The following is a 20,566-nucleotide window of genomic DNA, read 5'->3' on the forward strand; positions in this document are numbered from 1 at the left end:
CCCTCATAGTGCAATCAAGTGTCTCTGACGGTGGTGGTGCTCACCTGCCGTCAGACACACCGCTGTACTATGAGGGGCCCAGTGCCAGTACCGACGCCCACGAGTGGGCCCCCCTTGCTTGGGCAGGGCCCCAGCATTTGCAATCTTTACCTCTCCCTGCTCCTCCGCTGTGCAATCTGGGCCGTCAAATCCATACTGTGCCTGACACCGTCTGAGCCTGCCTCCTGATGTATAGACATATATTTTGAATGTGTACGCTATCCATACATGTTATCCGGGGATACGGTACCCTTTCTAACCTTTGTGCAATCACGTGCAATCCATACTGGGCCTAACACCGTCTGAGCCTGCCTCCTGATGTACAGACATATATTTTGAATGTGTACGCTATCCATACATGTTATCCGGGGATACGGTACCCTTTCTAACCTTTGTGCAATCACGTGCAATCCATACTGGGCCTAACACCGTCTGAGCCTGCCTCCTGATGTACAGACATATATTTTGAATGTGTACGCTATCCATACATGTTATCCGGGGATACGGTACCCTTTCTAAACTTTGTGCAATCACGTGCAATCCATACTGGGCCTAACACCGTCTGAGCCTGCCTCCTGATGTACAGACATATATTTTGAATGTGTACGCTATCCATACATGTTATCCGGGGATACGGTACCCTTTCTAACCTTTGTGCAATCACGTGCAATCCATACTGGGCCTAACACCGTCTGAGCCTGCCTCCTGATGTACAGACATATATTTTGAATGTGTACCGTATCCATACATGTTATCCGGGGATACGGTAACCTTTCTAACCTTTGTGCAATCACGTGCAATCCATACTGGGCCTAACACCGTCTGCGCCTGCCTCCTGATGTACAGACATATATTTTGAATGTGTACGCTATCCATACATGTTATCCGGGGATACGGTACCCTTTCTCACCTTTGTGCAATCACGTGCAATCCATACTGGGCCTAACACCGTCTGAGCCTGCCTCCTGATGTACAGACATATATTTTGAATGTGTACGCTATCCATACATGTTATCCGGGGATACGGTACCCTTTCTAACCTTTGTGCAATCACGTACAATCCATACTGGGCCTAACACCGTCTGAGCCTGCCTCCTGATGTACAGACATATATTTTGAATGTGTACGCTATCCATACATGTTATCCGGGGATACGGTACCCTTTCTCACCTTTGTGCAATCACGTGCAATCCATACTGGGCCTAACACCGTCTGAGCCTGCCTCCTGATGTACAGACATATATTTTGAATGTGTACGCTATCCATACATGTTATCCGGGGATACGGTACCCTTTCTCACCTTTGTGCAATCACGTGCAATCCATACTGGGCCTAACACCGTCTGAGCCTGCCTCCTGATGTACAGACATATATTTTGAATGTGTACGCTATCCATACATGTTATCCGGGGATATGGTACCCTTTCTAACTTTTGTGCAATCACGTGCAATCCATACTGGGCCTAACACCGCCTGAGAATGCCTCCTGATGTACAGACATATATTTTGAATGTGTACGCTATCCATACATGTTATCCGGGGATACGGTACCCCTTCTAACCTTTGTGCAATGACGTGCAATCCATACTGGGCCTAACACCGTCTGAGCCTGCCTCATGCTGTATAGACATATATTTTGAATGTGTACACTATCCATACATGTTATCCAGGGATACGGTACCCTTTCTAACCTTTGTGCAATCACGTGCAATCCATACTGGGCCTAACACCGTCTGAGCCTGCCTCCTGATGTATAGACATATATTTTGAATGTGTACGCTATCCATACATGTTATCCGGGGATACGGTACCCTTTCTAACCTTTGTGCAATCACGTGCAATCCATACTGGGCGTGAGAACGGCTGGCGAGCTGTTAAGCAAGCTACAGCACCTGTGGTTTGCACACGTAAGTTTTTTATTTTTTCAGGAATGACAGTTAGGCCTAATTCCGGAACTGCGGTTGACCTGCACTTACTGGGAAATCATTGTTCGCGGGTAATAATTGTAATCAGTGATCCCCATCACTAACGTTGTTCAGCGGGTTATCTGCACCTGTAAGCGACAAACACTGGCCTTTTCAGTGTAGCGCACATGCAGCCACGGACATGTAAGGGCATGACACACCAGTTATTGGCCAATCTCATGTGCCAGAGCCTCACGTGTCCCTCTAGTAAGCCGGACTCGTACCGCAGGGCATGACGGAGTCTCGTTCGTTAACGGAATTAAGCTTGCAATGTGTGCATCTGTTCTGTAGCTGGCATGGTTGAGGTTTCCCAGGTGGAGTCGAATTTAACCGTAGGCTCCACTCCTGGTGGTGCCCTTCTGGACATTCCTTTAAGGTTCAGCTTTGCAACCATACTGCCCACGTAAAACAAACGCTTTGCCTTCATGAACGCTGTTTGGAGGGTCATGACTCGTGGGAATAACGCCGCCCAATCAGTTAACCTGCTAGAGAGATCGTTCGTTGCTCCCAAGCATGACATCACACTCCCTAGGAAGAAGGTAATGCCACTGTGGCGACCGTACTCCTGGGGGCGACACAAGTGCACTGATGCCCAGCCACTGCTCCATGAATCTGCTGGTACATTGACCCAGACCACTACATTCCCCTCGCACGCTACACGGCCTGAATCTGACCCTGATGAAACTCAGGTTACCCTTCCCATATACAGTTCCATCTTACATGGTGACAAAGAGGAAGCTGCAGATGAAAGTGCAGGTTCGGCCCACCCGCCATCAGACACACCACCGTACTATCAGGGGCCCTGTGCCAGTGCCGTTGCCAACGAGTGGGCCCCCCCTGCTTGCTCAGGATCACAGCAAGGTTGAAATACTGTGCGGTGAGATGGAAGATGGGGACGACGAGGAGTCCAGACTAGTACAGGGATTCCCTAGCGAGGAGACTTATTTGATTGTTTTCAATGTTGGGACAGCAATTTTTGGGGAGCACTATACTCTGGAGAATGATAGATGGGGCCCACCATACACTGGAACATTCCAAAGGTGGACATCAGACACTGGAGCAGCATTTACAGGGCCCATTATACACTAGAGCATTAGAAATGGGGCCCATTATGTTTGGAGCATTATTTGGGCCCATAAGACAGTGGAGCTTCATCCATGGGGACCAACATATACTGTAGCATTATGTGGAGCTCATCATATACTGTTTCAAACATTATATGGGACCAATGATTCTGTATGGAGAAATAGATGGGCCTCGTCCTGAGATGTAAAAAGTGAAGTATTTTTCATTGTACTATACCGCTATTTCTATGCCGTATCAGAGCATGATGAGTTGTGGTATGTGTTAAAGGGGCGCTCTTTCGCCCAGGGCACATGAAAACCTGGAGCCAGCCCTACCCCCCCACAACTTTAGCCAAATAACCCCCATTTTTCAGTGCGTAACTTGTATTATGAAGTTAATTAAGGTTGACAAGCTTAAGTAAGAAGAATTGATGCTTTTGGCATTCAAATGGGCACTGTAGGTGTGTTTCCTGTCCTCCTCTCACTGCCGACTTTTATTCCCCATTGACTTACATTGGGTTTTGTGTTTCGGGACGACCCCGACTTTTCCCTATAATCGGACGATTTTGCTCGACCCGACTTTTGGAAAAGTCGGGTTTCACGAAACGAAACGCGACCCTAAAAAACCAAAAGTCGCTCAACTCTAGTGGAGAATACTCATGCTGATGCCCTTTCCCGAGTAGATTACCACTCGCCAGCGCCCAGTTGGGATGAAGAGTTGGAGGCTATAGAGGTTCCAGAGTTTGGAGGGACTGCCAGGACGGTGGCAGCGACGCAGGAAACAGTTCAAGAAAGTACACCAGAGAATTTGCTGGAACAACCCCGTGATGAGTGGGTTCGAATACAACAGGAAGATCGAGAGATAGCTCAGCTGAGACGGTGACTTGTAGCCGAACAGGTGCCTGGCCAGAGTGAGAGGGCAGCCATGTCCGCTGAGATGTTACAAATGTTGCGCCAGTGGGAGCGGCTACAGTTACGGGATGGTATCTTGTACAGGAAAGTGTACCTACAATCTGAACCGAGTTTCGTTTGGCAAACGATCATCTCCTTGTCCCTGGTAGAACAGGTGGCTAAGAAAGCACACGAGAAGGGAGCACACTTCAGGACAGAAAAAACATTCCAGTGGCTGCAACGGTTGTTCTATCACCCCCACATGAGGACCGTCGTGGAGAGAGTATGTCAGCAGTGCCGGAATTGTGAACTAGTCAAGCCGCCGGAACAGCGAGCCCCCTGTTGTGAGTTCATTTTCCCCTTCACCGTCGATGTCTGATGAACTCCCTCTTCTGGTGAAAGAAGGTAGTGAGGCTGATTACCAAACACCTGATCTGGTAGATGATGACTGGGTAACAGGAAATTCTGACTGGATATAAGGCAGCCGACGCCCTTCTGAGTCGCTGGTGATTTCTCTGCTGGATTCTTGGAGACCAGTCTGATTCCTGCTTCCCAAAGATAAGTTTTTGCTCTGCTATTGAACTTGTTAGTTTTGTTTTGTTTTCCTTGTTTTTTGGAGTTCAGCCATCCCCGGTCGGGGGTGTGCTGAGTTCCATTTTTGTCTCTGATCAATTTGTCTCTTTGCTCTGTCTTCAGAATTTACCTGAGTGCTGATATAGTCTTTTTGAAGTCCTAGCGACTTCAGGGCCTGTTTTTCCTATCAGACAGTTGGGACATTTTTTGGTAGGGTTTTTTACAGATTGCAGACAGCAGCTTTTCTATCCTGTCCTTTTTAGTTAGCTTGGGCCCCATCGTTTGCTCAACCTATCTTTCTATCTGTGTTAGTGTTTTCATCTTGCTTCACCGTCATTATATGTTGGGGGCTGCCTATTGCTTTGGGGTCTCCTCTGGGGTAGTTTAGATTTCCCCTTTCTTTCTTTAGGCATATTTAGTTCTCTGGCTGTGATCGAGGGGTCTAGGGCATCATAGGAACCCCCCACGGCTACTGTTAGTTGTTGTGGATAGGATCAGGGGTCTGCAATCCGATAGCTACCAACCTCTCCGGTTTTCTGGACTTAGCTTGTATTTTTGTTTTTTCCTCCTTCGGTGACTCATTCATAACAGCCCCCACAGAAACAGTGAGGTACTCTGCCCCCATGGAGTTCCTGACTATAGACTACTTGACGATTGGCGATGGAAGAGTTGCATCAGTTGTTCAAAATCGATAAATTTCGGACCACCCCTTACCATCCACAGGGGAGCGAAGCTTGTGAGAGATTCAACCGCACCCAGATCCAGATGCTGAGGACACTTGAAGAAGATCAGAAAGCACGCTGAACTGAGTCCATCTCCGAATTAGTGTGGGCATACAATAACCGTAAACACAGTACCGCAGGATTCACGCCTTATTCACTGTTCTTCGGCCGACCCGGGAAGGGACTGATTGAATTGTCGATAGAGCCCGAGGAGGACTACCCGTGGACGGGGATGTACTCCTGGGTTCGAGAACATCATCGCTGGTTACGGACCATTCAATGGCTGGTGCAGAACTGGCTCCATTGATTGGAACACCCTCAGGCCACTCCCCAGAAGGGTATGCAAAACACAAGCCGCGGAGACACCATCACATGTTTCTCAACGCAAGCAATGACTAGCCAGGTCTTTCTCCGGGAAGGAACAGCCACGGGAAGGGCAGCCTCCAATGAAGGAAACCACCTATGCCAAAACATGGTATCCATCCACAAACAGCTGTTTCGGGGTATTGCCCCTCATCAGTGTGGAGTAGGAAACTGGCCAGTAGGAGCAATGCCTAGTAGAAGACTGTGAAAAATGAGGATGAATGAACTCATTGAGATCAACATCCAACACTGCGGAGACACCATCACATGTTTCTCAACGCAGTGATTCTAGAGCAATGCCCCCATCCCTTACGGGAAATATGTAAAAACATGCAATAACTAGCCAGGTCTTTCCCTAGGTGGTTTCCTCCATTGGAGACTGCCCTTCCCGTGGTTGTTCCTTCCCGGGGAAAGACCTGGCTAGTCATTGCTTGCGTTGAGAAACATGTGATGGTGTCTCCGCGGCTTGTGTTTTGCATGTTTTTACATATTTCCCATAAGGGATGGGAAACAGCTGTTTGTGGATGGATACCATGTTTTGGCATAGGTGGTTTCCTTCATTGGAGACTGCCCTTCCCGTGGTTGTTGCTTCCCGGGGAAAACCTGGCTAGTCATTGCTTGCGTTGAGAAACATGTGATGGTGTCTCCGCGGCTTGTGGTTTGCGTGTTTTTACATATTTCCCATAAGGGATGGGGGCACTGCTCTAGAATCACTGCGTTGAGAAACGTGATGGTGTCTCCGCAGTGTTGGATGTTGATCTCCATGAGTTCATTCATCCTCATTTTTCACACTCCCCAGAAGAGGACAGCCCTACGACCAGGGGATCATGTCTTAGTAAGGGAGAAGCGCCCTAACAGCAAATTGGAGTGTCGGTGGGAAAAGAGCTCGTATAGGGTGAAGCGACGGCTCAGTAGACGGGGACCCATCTATGAAGTTCAACCTGAAACAAGTGAAGAACTCCCCACTCGTACACTACATCGGAATATGCTGCGTCCCTGTTTGTCTCGAGACCCTCCAGTGGTGCCATTTGCCCCGGCACCCCCGGTGGCTGAACCGTGCTTGTTGCTGAAGACGAAGAAGAGGGAGACTCTCTTCCCCTTCAGGGAAACCCGGAAACAGGGCTGGTGCCTGAAACTACGGAAGTAACCGAAGAGACTCCAACTTCCACTTTTCTGATGGCTGATTCCACAACCTCCACTGATCTGAGACATTCTGAACAATCAACGGTAGGTGTGCCCCCCAGACGCTACAACCAGGACGAATTCATCTGGCAGCAAATTGTACGAGGCCTGGACGATTGTCAGCAAGAACTCCAGAAACTCTCGCCCGTGGAATTGCGAGCTCACAGAGAGGGGGAATGTAAGGGGGTGAAGCACCAAAGGAGTCGATGGTGAGTTGCCTTCCCAGCTCCATGCCCAGAACCATTGAGCTGGGTGGTTGGTTCCCCAAGGAACGCTTTAGGGGACTGAACTGTAACCAGGAACATGAAGAGGGCATGACTGGGAGCGGGAAAACTGCACGCGCTTTCTTCAGAGCAGCGCAGAGACCAGAGGTAAGAGGACGCTGACGCAGGATGGGAGAGGAAATGAGTACAGCCGCTGGAGTCAGAGATAGAGATGAGCGACTTTGCCTTCTTTAGGGTCGAGTCGGGTTTCATGAAACCCGACTTTCTCAAAAGTCGAGTCGAACGAAATTGGCGGACTATAGGGAAAAGTCGTGAAACACGAAACCCAATGCAAGTCAATGGGGAGAAAAGTCGGCAGTGAGTGGAGGTCTGTAAATACACCTGGCATTAATTTTACCCCAGAGGCGGTGATATCTCTCTCTCTCTTCTCTCTCTCCCTCCTCTCTCTCTCTCTTTCCCACTTCCACTCCAGCTACGCTCCCGCTACCTTCCCGCTACGCTCTGCTTCTCTCATTTGCTGAAAAAAAGTCACGTGCAAGCATTCGGCGAAACCCGAATTTGACGCTTGGGTCGCTAACCGCATGGCCAACTTCACACTGTGGTTGGGTTTCGTTTCATGAAACCTGACTTTGGCGAAAGTCGGTGACTTTTGAATCTGACGGACCTGTTTCGCTCAACTCTAGTCAGAGAGACCGCGGACACAGGCGGTGGGCAGTGAGTATGAGAAGCCTGTCACTGCACTGCGAGGAAGGCTGCTGACTCCCCTCCTTGATGAGACTTTGCCCCACAGAGAGACTGTGTGTCTCGACCAGACGCTCACCCGCAGAGAGACCGGGTTATGTGCTGAGACGCTCCCATGTGACCAAGGGGTGTTCAGTGATGGGACAGTGACCTGTAAAGAGAGACTGTGTAAGGCAGAGCCCCTGACCTCGGTGGGAGAACACCTCTTTCGTATCAGAGAGAAGGACTTGGAGCACAGGGGGATATCGTCAGCCTCATACCCCTTTGGCTCCCGCATTAACCCCTCATACTCCAGCTGGACTACATTAACCCCTTAAGCCCCAAGGGTGGTTTGCACGTTCATGACCGGGCCAATTTTTACAATTCTGACCACTGTCCCTTTATGAGGTAATAACGCTGAAACGCTTCAATGGATCCCGGTGATTCTGACATTGTTTTCTCGTGACATATTGTACTTCATGTTAGTGGTAAAATTTCATTCAAATAACTTGCGTTTATTTGTGAAAAAAATGGAAATTTGGCGAAAATTTTTAAAATTTCGCAATTTTCCAACTTTAAATTTTTATGCCCTTAAATCACAGAGATACGGCACACAAAAAACTTGACAAGTAACATTTCCCACATGTTTACTTTACATCAACACAATATTGGAACCAAAATTTTTTTTTGTTAGGAAGTTATAAGGGTTAAAAATTGACCAGCGATTTCTCATTTTTGCAACACCATTTTATTTTTACGGACCACATCACATTTGAAGCCACTTTGAGGGGTCTATATGATAGAAAATTCCCAAAAGTGACACCATTCTAAAAACTGCACCCCTTAAGGTGCTCAAAACCACATTCAAGAAGTTTATTAACCCTTTAGGTGCGTCACAGGAATTTTTTGAATATTTAAAAAAAAAAATGAACATTTAACTTTTTTTTCACAAAAAAAAAAACCTTCAGGTTCAATTTTTTTTATTTTACCAAGGGTAAGGCTAGTTTCACACTTGCTTTTTTTTGCAGCGCGTTTTTCCCGCAAAAAAACGCATTGAAAAAACGCATACAAAAGCATACAACTGCTGCGTTTTTTTCAAGCATTTTTATGAGCATGCATGAAAAAAACGCAGCGTTTTTATGCGTTTGTATGCGTTTTTAGTGCGTTTTTACCGCGTTTGCGTTTTTTTCCAACATTAGGTGGCCCCTCACACTAACCCAAACCATGACTTTACTAACCCTAACCCTGACCCTAACCCTTAACCCTAACCCTGACCCTAACCCTAACCCTAACCCTGACCCTAACCCTTAACCAAACCATACTTAACCCTAACCCTAACCCTAACCCTGACCTTAACCCTAACCCTAACCCTAACCCTGACCCTAACCCTAACCCTAACCCTAACCCTAACCCTGACCCTAACCCTAACCCTAACCCTGACCCTAACCCTTAACCAAACCATACTTAACCCTAACCCAAACCCTAACTAACCTTAACCCTAACCCTAACCCTAACCCTAACCCTGACCCTAACCCTTAACCAAACCATACTTAACCCTAACCCAAACCCTAAACCCTAACTAACCCTAACCCTGACCTTAACCCTGACCCTAACCCTAACCCTAACCCTGACCCTAACCCTAACCCTAACCCTGACCCTAACCCTTAACCAAACCATACTTAACCCTAACCCAAACCCTAACTAACCTTAACCCTAACCCTAACCCTAACCCTAACCCTGACCCTAACCCTTAACCAAACCATACTTAACCCTAACCCAAACCCTAAACCCTAACTAACCCTAACCCTGACCTTAACCCTGACTCTAACCCTGACCCTAACCCTAACCCTGACCCTAACCCTAACCCTGACCCTAACCCTTAACCAAACCATACTTAACCCTAACCCTGACCCTAACCCTTAACCAAACCATACTTAACCCTAACCCTGACCCTAACCCTAACCCTAACCCTAACCCTAAACCCCCTTAACTAACCCTAACTCTAACCCAAACCCCTAAATTCCATGGTTAACAAAAAAAACGCATGTGCAAAAAAACGCATACATGAGCATGCCAGTGCGCACGTATGCGCATCCATAGGCTATAATGGCCATTTTTAGCGCAAAACGTGCGCATGCGCTTTTTTGCAGGGCCAAAAAATGCAACATGCTGCGTCTGGAAAATACAAACGCACACCCCAAAAAAACGCAGCGCATGAAAATCGCATACGTGCGCTTACCAGCACGCAGGTATGCGCACCCATGTTAAATATAGGGGAAAAAACGCATGCGCACGTATGCGTTTTTTTCCAGCGCAAAAAAACGCAAATGTGAAACCAGCCTAACAGGAGAAATTGGGCTGCAAAATGTATTGTGCAATTTGTCCTGAGTACGCTAATACCTGATATGTGGGGGGGAACCACTGTTTCGGCGCATGGCAGAGCTCAGAATGGAAGGAACGCCGCTTGACTTTTTCAATGTAAAATTGACTGGAATTCAGATCGGACGCCATGTCACATTTGGAGAGCCCCTGATGTACATAAACAGTGGAAACCCCCCACTAGTGACCCCATTTTGGAAACTAGACCCCCCCAAGGAACTTATCTAGATATGTGGTGAGAACTTTGAACCCACAAGGGCTTCACAGAAGTTTATAACGTACAGCGGTACAATTAAAAAATCATATTTTTTCCACAAAAATGATCTTTTCACCCCCAATTTTTATTTTCCCAAGGGTAACAGGACCCTAAAAGTTATTGTGCAATATGTCCTGAGTACGCTGATACCCCACATGAGGGGGTAAACCACTATTTGGGCGCATGGCAGAGCTCGGAAGGGAAGCAGCGCCATTTGACGTTTTTGGCTGGAATTGAGATTGGACACCATGTCGCATTTGGAGAGCCCCTGATGTACCAAAACAGTGGAAACCCCCACAAATGACACCATTTTGGAAACTAGACCCCCCAAGGAACTTATGTAGATGTGTGGTGAGCACTTTGACCCCTCCATTGCTTCACAGAAGTTTATAACGCCCGGGCGTGAATATAAAAAAATCGTATTTTTTCCACAAAAATGATATTTTTACCCCCAATTTTTTATTTTCCTAAGGGTAACAGGAGAAATTGGACCCCAAAAGTTGTTTTGGAATTTGTCCTGAGTAGGCTGATACCCCATATGTGGGGGTAAAACACTGTTTGGGCGCATGGCAGAGCTTGGAAGGGAAGGACCACCATTTGACTTTTTCAACTCAGAATTGGCTGGAATTGAGATTAGACGCCATGTTGCATTTGGAGAGCACCTAATGTGCCAAAACAGTGGAAACCCCCAATTCTAACTCCAACCATAACCCCAACACACCCCTAACCCTAATCTCAGCCCTAGCCCTAACCCTAATAGGAAAATGGAAATAAATACATTTTCTTTTAATTTTATTATTTTTCCCTAACTAAGGGGGTGATAACGGGGGGTTTGATTTACTATTTATTGCAGGTTTTTATGTTTGTGAGCTGTCACACGCTAAGGCTGTGTGCACACGTAGCAATTTTTAAGCGTTTTTGCCGCGATTTTCGGCGCGAAAACGCTTAAAAATCGTGTACAGAACGCCCCCCATGCATTCCTATGGCATTCCGCACATGCTGTGCTAATGCTGCGCTTTTTTCCGCGGCGGAATCGCATCACGGAAAAAATCGCAGCATGCTCATTCTTTGTGCGGAATCGCAAAGAATTGCCGCGATTCCGCACCCATAGGAATGCATGAGAATCGCTTACTTCCCGCATGTGGCTATGCCCACCATGCGGGAAGTTAAGCGTCTCATGTGCGGTTGGTACCCATGGTGTGGAGGAGAGGAGACTGTCCTCCAGGCCCTGGGTACCATACCCCTGTAAAAAAAGAATAAAAAATAAAAAAATCGGGGTACATTTACCTTCCGGCGTCCCGCGATGCATTCCCGGCCTAAGCGTTTCCAGTAATGCCTTGCGGCAAGGACCTGTGATGACGCGGTCTCGCAAGATCGCTATAGCAACGCGAGGCTACCTCATCACAGGTCTCGCAAGGCATTACTGGGAACGCTGAGGCCCGGGAATGCAGCGCGGGACGCCGGAAGGTAAATGTACCCCGATTTTTTTATTTTTTATTCTTTTTTTACAGGGGTATGGTACCCAGGGCCTGGAGGACAGTCTCCTCTCCTCCACACCATGGGTACCAGCCGCACATGAGACGCTTAACTTCCCGCATGGTGGGCATAGCCACATGCGGGAAGTAAGCGATTCTCATGCATTCCTATGGGTGCGGAATCGCGGCAATTCTTTGCGATTCCGCACAAAGAATGAGCATGCTGCGATTTTTTCCGCCGCATAGGCGGCCTCAATAGTAAAAACCTGCTCACACTCAGAGGCGTATCTAGGCTTTCTGGCACCCGGGGCAAGAATTTGGTTCGGCGTCCCCCCCCCCCCCAAGTACATATGCGACTTGCACACTTAGCCATGTACCCACGAGCTGCTCTCCCTAATGCTCTCAATGTTCAGTAAAAAACTGAAAGCAGGAAGAGAAGCTCGTTGTCACAGGACCATAAGTATGAAAATCGCATATGAGTGAAGTGTCTATGTGATGGCTACTGCAACCTGCAGAGCTGAATCCTGACATTGCAGCTTCTGAATTCTCACAACGAATGCACTGCACACTTTTAGGATTCTCCCTTGTCGATGTACATTCATGTCAGCACAAGTATGTGATTTATATACTTCTGGCCACATTCCGACTAGACGTGTCCGGCCTCGCTCCGTTCATTTTCATGGAGTGAGGCCACACATGTCTAGTCAGCATGTGACCGCATGTATGTAAATTACCGGCACGAGAGAATCCTGACAGCGTTCAGTGAGCACTGTGAGAATTCAGAAGTCTGCAGTCACATACAATGTCTGCAGACTCAGCGCAAACCTGGAGAACCCCTTTAATGCTCCTAACAAATAAAAACATGAGACTTAGTCAGTGTCACAAATAACATTTACATCCAGGTACCTTATAGATGTCGTCGTCTCTGCAGTCGTTCTCCTTTTCTTCTTCTTGTCCAGAACCCATGATGAGTTTTCTCATCCACAGCCATCTCTGTAGACGTCCATCTTCTCCGGTCTTCTGCAGCAAATCCCCACACGATGCCCTTAAAGATAGAAGTGTCATTATAATGCTCCTGAATAAAAATATCTGCAATATACTGTCACCTCACACTATTCCCCTCCCTCCTCATACTGTCTCCTCATATATTTACCCCCTCACTCTCTAAACTGTCTGCTCACACATATCCCCAACTCCCCATACTGTGTCCACATACATTCACCCGTTCGCACACCTTACTGTCTGCACCCATCCCCCATACTGTTTCCTCATACTCTTCATTTTGTGTCCTCAAATCTCCCCACACACATTAAATACCATCCCCACTCCAAATCCCCCATCACTAATCCCCCACACACATTAAGTACCCCCCATCCCCACTCAATAACCCCTCATCCCTACTCCCAAATCCCCCCACACATTATGTACCCCCACTCCAAATCTCCCCACACATTATGTACCCCCACTCCAAATCCCCCCACACATTAACCCCCATCCCCACTCATTAACCCCCATCCCCACTCATTAATCTCCCCACTCATTAACCCCATCCAACCCCCATCTCCACTCATTAACCCCATCTCCACTCATTAACCCCCATCCCCACATTAACCCCCATCTCCACTCATTAACCCCCCACATTAACCCCCATCACCACATTAATCCCATCTCCACACATTAACCCCCATCCCCACATTAATCCCATCTCCACTCATTAACCCCCCACTCATTAACCCCCATCCCCACATTAACCCCCATCTCCACCCATTAACCCCCACACATTAACCCCCATCTCCACCCATTAACCCCCCACTCATTAACCCCCATCCCCACATTAACCCCCATCTCCACCCATTAACCCCCATCCCCACTCATTAACCCCCATCTCCACTCATGAACACCCCCATCTCCACTCATTAACCCCCATCCCCACATTAACCCCCTTCCCCACATTAAGCCCCATATCCACTCATTAACCCCCATCCCCACATTAAGCCCCATCTCCACTCATGAACACCCCCATCTCCACCCATTAACCCCCCACTCATTAACTCCCATCTCCACTCATTAACCCCTATCCCCACATTAACCCCCATCCCCACATTAACTCCCATCCCCACATTAACCCCCATCCCCACATTAACCCCCATCCCCACATTAAGCCCCATATCCACTCATTAACCCCCATCTCCCATCTTCGGTGGTTCTTCAGCTCCACAGTGGAGCACACTTACCACCAGGGTTCTCTCTGGGCGCCGGGGAGTGACGTCAGCAGCGTGATCACATGACCTGATCACTCTGCTGACGTCGCTCTGGCCCGGCGGTCAGAGCTTCAATGGTACTGGCGTCTGTATAGACGCCAGTACAATTGCTGCCTGGGAGTCGGCGCGGCCTCCTTCTCTGCGTCGGCTGTCAGCTTGACAGCCGACACAGAGAACCGCCGACACACAGGACGGGGGGCGGCAGAACGCAGTCGCAGGGGGAGAGACACTGCCGACCGCTGCATTAGGCGGCCGGGCGGCCCGACTGCGCCCCCCTGCTGCCTGCGCCCGGGGCAACTGCCCCGGCTGCCCCCCCTGGATACGCCACTGCTCACACTTGTCAAACACTATGTTTGACGAGTGTGACCAACCTGTCAATCACTTTCCAAGCGATGCTTCAAATCGCTTGGAAAGTGCTTGAATATCGCACGCGAAAATCGCGGCAAAATCGCGTACATAATCGCGGGAAAATCGCGGTGAAATCGCGCGGGAAAAAACCGCGCGATTTCTGGGAAGGAGTCCGGTTTTTAGTAAGCGTTTTAAAACGCTACGTGTACACATAGACTAAAAGACGCTTTTTATTGTAAAAATAGTTTTTGCATCACCAGATATTGAGAGCTCTAATTTTTCCGTATTTTGACCCACCGAGTCATGTGAGGTCTTATTTTTTGCGGGATGAGTTGACGATTTATTGGTACCATTTTCGGGCACGTGACTTTTTTTATCGCTTTTTATTCCGATTTTTGGGGCGCAGAATGAACAAAAACCAGCTTTTCATGAATTTCTTTTGGGGGGGTGCGCTTACATCGTTCAGCGTGCGATAAAATTGATAAAGCGCTTTTATTCTTCGGGTCAGTACGGTTACAGCGATACCTCATTTAGGTCTTTTTTTATGTTTTGTCAGTTTTATGCAATGAAAACTATTTTATATAAAAAATAATTATTTTTGCATCGCTTTATTCTGTGAGCTATAACTTTTTTATTTTTTCACTGATGATGCTGTGTGGCAGCTCGTTTTTGCGGGTCAAGATGACGTTTTCAGCGGTACCATGGATATTTATATGCATCTTTTTGATCGCGCGTTATTGCACTTTTTGTTCGGCGGTATGATAATAAATCATTATTTTTTGCTTTGTTTTTAATTTTTATTTTTTAAGGGGTTCCCTGAAGGGGTTAACTAATGGGACAGTTTTATAGGGCAGGTCGTTACGGACACGGCAATACCAAATATGTGTACTTTTATTGTTTTTTTTTTTCATTTCCAAAAAACGAATTTATTGGGGGAATATACAGTGGGGAAAAAAAGTATTTAGTCAGTCAGCAATAGTGCAAGTTCCACCACTTAAAAAGATGAGAGGCGTCTGTAATTTACATCATAGGTAGACCTCAACTATGGGAGACAAACTGAGAAAAAAAAATCCAGAAAATCACATTGTCTGTTTTTTTTTTCATTTTATTTGCATATTATGGTGGAAAATAAGTATTTGGTCAGAAACAAGCAATCAAGATTTCTGGCTCTCACAGACCTGTAACTTCTTCTTTAAGAGTCTCCTCTTTCCTCCACTCATTACCTGTAGTAATGGCACCTGTTTAAACTTGTTATCAGTATAAAAAGACACCTGTGCACACCCTCAAACAGTCTGACTCCAAACTCCACTATGGTGAAGACCAAAGAGCTGTCAAAGGACACCAGAAACAAAATTGTAGCCCTGCACCAGGCTGGGAAGACTGAATCTGCAATAGCCAACCAGCTTGGAGTGAAGAAATCAACTGTGGGAGCAATAATTAGAAAATGGAAGACATACAAGACCACTGATAATCTCCCTCGATCTGGTGCTCCACGCAAAATCCCACCCCGTGGGGTCAGAATGATCACAAGAACGGTGAGCAAAAATCCCAGAACCACGCGGGGGGACCTAGTGAATGAACTGCAGAGAGCTGGGACCAATGTAACAAGGCCTACCATAAGTAACACACTACGCCACCATGGACTCAGATCCTGCAGTGCCAGACGTGTCCCACTGCTTAAGCCTGTACATGTCCGGGCCCGTCTGAAGTTTGCTAGAGAGCATTTGGATGATCCAGAGGAGTTTTGGGAGAATGTCCTATGGTCTGATGAAACCAAACTGGAACTGTTTGGTAGAAACACAACTTGTCGTGTTTGGAGGAAAAAGAATACTGAGTTGCATCCATCAAACACCATACCTACTGTAAAGCATGGTGGTGGAAACATCATGCTTTGGCGCTGTTTCTCTGCAAAGGGGCCAGGACGACTGATCCGGGTACATGAAAGAATGAATGGGGCCATGTATCGTGAGATTTTGAGTGCAAACCTCCTTCCATCAGCAAGGGCATTGAAGATGAAACGTGGCTGGGTCTTTCAACATGACAATGATCCAAAGCTCACCGCCAGGGCAACGAAGGAGTGGCTTCGTAAGAAGCATTTCAAGGTCCTGGAGTGGCCTAGCCAGTCTCCAGATCTCAACCCTATAGAAAACCTTTGGAGGGAGTTGAAAGTCCGTGTTGCCAAGCGAAAAGCCAAAAACATCACTGCTCTAGAGGAGGTCTGCATGGAGGAATGGGCCAACATACCAACAACAGTGTGTGGCAACCTTGTGAAGACTTACAGAAAACGTTTGACCTCTGTCATTGCCAACAAAGGATATATCACAAAGTATTGAGATGAAATTTTGTTTCTGACCAAATACTTATTTTCCACCATAATATGCAAATAAAATGAAAAAAAAAACAGACAATGTGATTTTCTGGATTTTTTTTTCTCAGTTTGTCTCCCATAGTTGAGGTCTACCTATGCAGCGAGCTGCTCCACACGATCAGACAATTGCTTTATCTCCATTGAGAGAAAAAAAAAAAAAATTCCCCCTACGGCCTCAGAGATATAGAGGAAAAAATATACACACTTTTTTTTTTACAATTCTTTCCTGCTATTGAGTACCCTAGAATCTGCGGTATGGCGGGTGATTCTGTTATGAATGAGTCACCGTAGGAGGCAAAAGCAGAAATACAAGCTAAGTCCAGAAAACCAGAGAAGTTGGCAACTATCAGATTGCAGACCCCTGAACCTATCAACACAACTAGCAGTAGCCGTGGGGGGTTCCTACCATGCCCTAGACCCCTCGATCACAGCCGGAGAAATACATAGGCCTAAAGAAAGAAAGGGGAAATCTAAACTGCCCCAGAGCAGACCCCAAAGCAATAGGCAGCCCCCAACATATAATGACGGTGAAGCAAGATGAAAATACTAACACAGACAGAAAGATAGACTGAGCAAAGACGGGGCCCCTAAACTACCTAGATAGGAAAGGACAGGAAGGCTGCTGTCTGTAATCTGCCAAAACCCTATCAAAGACATAAGCCAACCAGCTGATATGAAAAAGGCCCTGAAGCAGCTAGGCTTCAAAAACTGAATCAGCACTCAGGTATTTTCAGAAGACAGAGCTAAATGAATTCAGCACACCCCAGCAGGGAATGGCAGAAATCCAGAAAAACAAAGCAAAAACAAAAGTCAAAGCACAAAAGCAAAAGGCCGAGCAGCAAACTTAGCTTTGGAGGAGCAGGAATTCAGACTGGTCTCCAAGGATCCCACAGAGAAATCACCCGCAGGGCAGAAGGGCGTCGGCAGCATTATATCCAGTCCGTAACTCCACACAGCCAGTCATAATCATCAGCCTCAGGTGTTTGACAATCAGGCTCACTACCTTTCTTTACCAGAAGAGGGAGTTCCTCGGGCCTCAGTAATGAAGGGGAAAATGAACTCACAACAGCGATCATCCTGTGGCACTGCTGAGATGTTATGGAAGCCCAGGTTGCTTTGATAGCATCCTTCAGCTCATCTGTATTGTTGGGTCTGGTGTTTCATCTTCCTCTTGACAATACCCCATAGATTCTCTATGGGGTTAAGGTTAGGCGAGTTTGCTGGCCAATGAAGCTCAGTGATACTGTTGTTTTTAAACTAGGTATTGGTACTTTTGGCAGTGTGGACAAGTGCCGAGTCCTGCTGGCGAATGAAATTTCCATTTCCAAAAAGCTTGTCGGCAGAGGGAAGCATGAAGTGCTCTAAAATTTCCTGGTAGACGGCTGTGCTGACTTTGGTCTTGCTAAAACACAGTGGACCTACACCAGCAGATGGCATGGCTCCCTAAACCATCACTGATTGTGGAAAATTCACATTAGACCTTAATTTGCTTGGATTATGTGAATCTCCACTCTTCCTCCAGACTCTGGGACCTTGATTTCCAAATTAAATGCAAAATTTACTTTCATCTAAAACACCTTGGACCACTGAGCAACAGTCCAGTTCTTTTTCTCCTTGGCCCAGGTAAGACGCTTCTGGTGTTGTCTATAGGTCATTGGCTTGACACAAGGAATGCGACACTTGTAGCCCATGTCCTAGATACGTCTCTGTGTGGTGGCTCTTGAAGCAATGACAACAGCAGCAGTCCACTCCTTGTGAATCTCCCCCCCAAATTTTTTAATGTCTGTTTCTTAACAATCCTTTCAAGGCTGCGGTCATCCCGGTTGCTTGTGCACCTTTTTCTACCACACTTTTTCCTTCCACTCATCTTTCCATTAATATGCTTGGATACAGCACTCTGAACAGCCAGAATCTTTAGCAATGACCTTTTGTGGCTTACCCTCCTTGTAGTGTATTAAACAAACCACAGAAATGGACCTTGATTGCAGACATCAAAGAAACAGGGATGGCATGATAAAAAAAGCCTTTATTTAATCAATTGTCAACAAACAGATATAATGTGCAATATTAAAAGAAAGTGCCAGTATGGCACACCGCTTATTAAAATCAACTGCAAATATGCGTGGGGACTGTAAGTTTATTCACATAAATAATGAAATATAATAAATATACAAATATATCTTATTATACCAAAAACCACGGTGTTTAAAAATAAAAATTATATGCATATATCTATCAAAAATATATACCATTAGAAGAGACTGATTATTGTGAGCAGCACAATGGTATAAATACCCAAATTAATCACATAAATTCATTCCATGACCCGATATAATATTAAGTCATGATGTTAATCAAATCCATATAAAGGAGAAATAATTAATATATATATTAAAAAAGTGCAAATATATATAAAATATAAAATGGATTACAGAAAGTGCCAATCTGTGTATATACAGTGGGGCAAAAAAGTATTTAGTCAGTCAGCAATAGTGCAAGTTCCACCACTTAAAAAGATGAGAGGCGTCTGTAATTTACATCATAGGTAGACCTAAACTATGGGAGACAAACTGGGGTTTGGTAGACCGTGGGGTCTACCTATGATGTAAATTACAGACGCCTCTCATCTTTTTAAGTGGTGGAACTTGCACTATTGCTGACTGACTAAATACTTTTTTTCCCCACTGTATATATATTTTTTTCTAATTTATTTGGCGATTTTTTTAACCTCTTCACGACCGCCCACAGTAGATAAACGTTGGCGCTTGCTGGGCTTTGTGCAGCGCCGACGTTTATCTACTGTCGGCGGTTTTGTGCCCCCCGGGACCCCCACATACCTTCCAACGCGGGGATCCCGGTGCGCAATGCATGCTGGGACCCCCGACGTCATCGAGACCTGATTGGTTCAGGTCCCGATGACGTCAGCGTCACAGCAGCCAATGGGAGCGATCGCTAGGAAAGCTGCTTGTTTCCCGGCGATCTCCCTCATTGTAACGCGGCTTCTCCCTCTGATCTCACTGACAGCTGATCAGAGGTGAAGCAGCGTTATTGTGTGACTAGATCGCTGCCTGGCACAGCTGATCGCTAGCGATCTTGACACACAGTAATGCTGCTTCACCTCTGATCATCTGTCATTGTGAGATCAGAGGAGAAGTGGCGTTATTATGTGCCAGGCAGCGATCTTGTCACATAGTAACGCTGCTTCTCCTCTGATCTCACACTGACAGATGATCAGAGGTGAAGTGGCGTTACTATGAGTCAGATCGCAGTGCAGCGATCTTGTGACAAAAATAAAAAAAAAAGTAAAAAAAAAAAGTAAAAAAAAAAAAATGCAGGGGCTAGGGCTAGGGTTAAGGCCCCGTCACACTAAGCGACTTACCAGCGATCCCGACACCGATATCAAGGTGTCAGGATCGCTAGTAAGTCGCTATGTGATCGCTGGTGAGCTGTCACACAGACAGCTTCACCAGCGATCAGCACAGCGATGCCGAGCGCCCGGCATCGCTGGCCATCCCTGTAAAAAATAGAATCAAAATAAAAAATATAGTTATTCTCACCTTCCGACGTCCCGTTCAGCCATCCTGCCTCACTCCACGCTCTGGTCCCAGTGATCCTTTGCACAAATGACCGCGAGATGTCACAGTCTCGCGGGATAACAAAGTCTCGCGGTCATTCGTGCAAAGGATCACTGGGACCGGAGCGTGGAGAGAGGCGGGATGGCTGAACGGGACATCGGAA

The sequence above is a fragment of the Dendrobates tinctorius genome, unplaced genomic scaffold (genome assembly GCF_039654945.1).
Source record: "Dendrobates tinctorius isolate UK_male_01 unplaced genomic scaffold, ASM3965494v1 ptg000022l, whole genome shotgun sequence".
NCBI classification, from domain to species: domain Eukaryota; kingdom Metazoa; phylum Chordata; class Amphibia; order Anura; family Dendrobatidae; genus Dendrobates; species Dendrobates tinctorius.